Source organism: Mandrillus leucophaeus, unplaced genomic scaffold (assembly GCF_000951045.1).
Source record: "Mandrillus leucophaeus isolate KB7577 unplaced genomic scaffold, Mleu.le_1.0 Scaffold1, whole genome shotgun sequence".
NCBI classification, from domain to species: domain Eukaryota; kingdom Metazoa; phylum Chordata; class Mammalia; order Primates; family Cercopithecidae; genus Mandrillus; species Mandrillus leucophaeus.
In genome coordinates, this window is record NW_012098097.1 from 5,618,827 (window position 1) to 5,622,447 (window position 3,621).

The 3,621-nt window shown below is 48.5% G+C and overlaps 1 protein-coding gene across 3 annotated transcripts in view; it reads right to left on the reverse strand.

The window, feature by feature from the left end:
- SLC39A11 (solute carrier family 39, member 11) overlaps positions 1-3,621 on the reverse strand; it is a 504,632-nt gene that overhangs the window by 419,064 nt on the left and 81,947 nt on the right. The window lies entirely within an intron of this gene.

Sequence of the window (3,621 nt, forward strand, 5' to 3'; positions counted from 1 at the left end):
GAGAGAGAAGAGAGAAGAGGGGAGAGAAGAGAGAAGAGAAGAGGAGAGAAGAGGAGAGGAGAGAAGAGGAGAGAAGAGAAGAGGAAGGGAAAAGCCGGCCATGGTGGCTCACACTTGTAACACCAGCACTTTGAGAGGCTGAGGCAAGTAAATTACCTGAGTCAGGAGTTCGAGACCAGCCATGGTGAAACCCCATCTCTACTAAAAATACAAAACTAGCCAGGCATGGTTGTGTATGCCTGTAATCCCAGATACTTGGGAGGCTGAGGCAGGAGAATCGCTTGAACCCAGGAGGCAGAGGTTGCAGTGAGTGGGATCGCACCATTGCACTCCAGCCTGGACAACAAGAGAGAAACTACGTCTCGAGAGAAAGAAAGAAAGACGGACGGACGGACGGATGGACGGAAGGAAGGAAGGAAGGAAGGAAAGAAGGAAAGAAAGAAAAGGAAGGGAAACACTAGGATGATACCCGCTAAACTGGTAACAATGTTTAACTGGTTGATCTGGGGGAAAGATAAAAGTAGAAGAAGCGTTTTCACATAAAATTTCTACAAAACTGTTTTATAATGAGATTTTTCTATTGTACTGATGTGACACTAACATGACTAAAAAGAAAGAACTGATCTTAGGGACATACACACGACCCTCCTCCCCACCCTACCCATCAACCCACCAGGAGAAAAATCACTGTTTTAAACTGAAGGCTGGCCAGGTGTGGTAGCTCACACCTATAATCCCAACACTTAAAGAGAGGGAGGCCAAAGTAGGAGGATTGGGTCAGCTCAGGAGTTCAAGACTAGCCTGGGCAACATAGGGAGACCCCTGTGTCTACCAAAAATATTAAAAATTAGTCGGGCATGGTAGCACACGCCTGTGGTTCCAGCTATTCAGGAAGCTGAGGTAGAAAGATCACTTGATCCTGGGAGGTCAAGGCTACAGTAAGCCGCGATCATGCCACCGTACTCCAGCCTGGGCAACAGAGCAAGACCCTGTCTCAAATAATAACAATAATAAACTGAAGATGACAGTTTCCCACATACTGCTATCCCTTAACTTCACATAGAAGCACAATTGCAAAATTAGAAACATGTCAATGTCTCCAAACAGCTGTTCAATGTCCAGTCTGTTTCTGTCTAGAACCATCCTAAGGGGAGCATGGGCTCCGGTTGGTCCTGAAAGCATTTTCCATCATCTGACCCCTCAACAGCCTCTTCCCAGGCCCAGCAGGCTGCATCTTCCTTGCCCACCCCCTTTTTTTCTCCCCTTTCATTAAGACGCCATTTGGCAAAGTCTCTGTAAATCCCTGTCAGTTCATTTCCCATTAACAGTTACCACAGAACTTCTCTACTTTATTCCCAGATAAATAATTGAAAATAAACACCCAGTTTGGAGAGGAACTTGATGCATCTGAAGTTAACAAAGCCACAATGGCTTCGAACCTGACAGGCTCTTCTGAGTAATGCCCTTTCCGTGAGCAATATTTTGCTTTGCCTCCGACAGGGGGACAAATAAATCTGAAAGGCCGAAGGAACAGAAATGGAGTTAAAGAACACAGTCATGTGTTAACCATTCCCTTCCCACCAACCCAAGAATGTGATGCCCTTCACGTCCCAAACACATAACCAGGGTTGGTGGCTCTGACGCTCCCAGGCATTGGGGCCTGTGCCTGAATGGTCACAGGCAAGGGTCAAATCAGGGCACTGCCGCAGAATCCCTCAAGCCACATCGCTGCCCTTTCCAGACTTCTGCATCTTCTTATTTCTCCGGGTAAAATAACACAGACACTGACCCACTTCCTTTCACCCCAACAAACTCCAAGCAGACATGTCCCCAGGGGACAGAAACGAGACCCTGAGGTTTTCTGCAGACAGGCCCCCTACATCCTGGGGCCTGTCGCAAAGGGTGAGAGCCCCTTGGTCGGAATCCCAGTCAAAGCCTTTTGCTCTGCCTTCATTCTGCTCCTGAGGCCATCTGCTGAATGGTGGGGCTCCATCATCAGGGGAACGAATCGGGAACTGAAATGATCTGGGGCCGAATTTACCCACAAAACTTCCCACAGCCTCAAAAGCCACTGGTTCATAGATCCCAAAGAGAGCAAACATCCTGAACACAAATTCTAGCCCTGCTCCTCCCCTGTTAGACTCCAAACCCTGTGGGTGCTCAGTCGATGTTGGCCAAACGCAAGGACTCAAGACCAAAACCCATTAACTCCGACTCCACAGAGCATCTTCGATAGATCCAAGCTGCTGCCCTTTTCAGGTTTGGGGAGCAAATTAATAGTGAAACCAAAGGAAACCTTTGGCCAGCCTCAGAGTGAAGGTCAACAGACTGTTTCCAAGCACAACTCTTTCAACCACATTTGTATTCACGGACTGTAGCAATCATAAGTAATTCCCATCCATGTATGAGACCTTCTAAGACAAATTCCCCCCTCACATCGACAGCAAGAATTCATTTCTTTTTAAATCTCCTAGAACAGATGTTTACTGTCAGGCTGATCTTTCTGCCAAGTAGCGAGGTTCTGGGCATTTGTGGTGATGATGTCCCTTTCTGAGCTCTTGCAACCCCTCCCCAGACATTCAACAGCTGCTCCCAAACCATTCCTGATTCTATCTAGGGCTTCTCTGGGATCTCCTCCATATTCAAACCATATATTAGAACAAATATGAACCAAAAAGTTCAAAAACATAATACTGCTGTAGCCGGGCACGGTGCCTCACGCCTGTAATCCCAGCACTTTGGGAGGCTAAGGTGGGAGGATCACTTGAGGTCAGGAGTTCAAGACCAGCCTGGCCAACATGGTGAAACCCCATCTCGACTAAAAATACAAAAATTAGCCGGGTGTGGTGGCGGGCACCTGTAATCCCAGCTACTCGGGATTACAACCTGGGAGGTGGAGGTTGCAGTAAGCCGAGATGGTGCCACTGAACTCTGGCCGGGTGACAGAGCAAGACTCTGTCTCAAAAAAATAAAAAAAGATTGAGTGGCCGTGTCTGTCTCTGTCCCCTGGACAGTTGGCTTCCTTACTGCCGACTATGTCTGTGCGGTAGTGGCTTCCAGCGGCCCTCAATGCCGGCTGCCATATTCTGATCTCAAGGCCACCCTGGTTTTGTGTGAACTTGTTGTTGGAGTGTATTCTGCTCGCCCTGGCAAGTGACCAGTGGCTTTAACCCCTGAGCAGCAGGCAAAGATCTGGCTCAGCAGCTCTGCACGGCCCCTGCTGGATCCCATTCTGCTCTCCTCTCATGCACCCAACTGGGCTTCCCAGACAGTCTCTTGGAAAGGACTCTGCAATCCTGGTGGGTCTTGCTATGTTACTGGGGAGTGGGGGTGGTGGGGTGGTATCAGAAGTATTTGGTCAGCTGTCTGAATGTAGGGGTTTTCTCTGGCCAGTGTAAACAGTCATTGGCTAATTTGTACTATGCAGCAGTATTTTTTTGTTTTTTGAGACAGAGTCTCACTCTGTCATCCAGGCTGGAGTGCAATGGTGTGATCTTGGCTCACCACAACCTCTGCCTCCTGGGTTCAAGTGATTCTCGTGCCTCAGCCTCCCGAGTAGCTGGGATTACAGGCGTGCACCACCACACCCGGCTAATTTTTGTATTTTTAGTAGAGATGGGG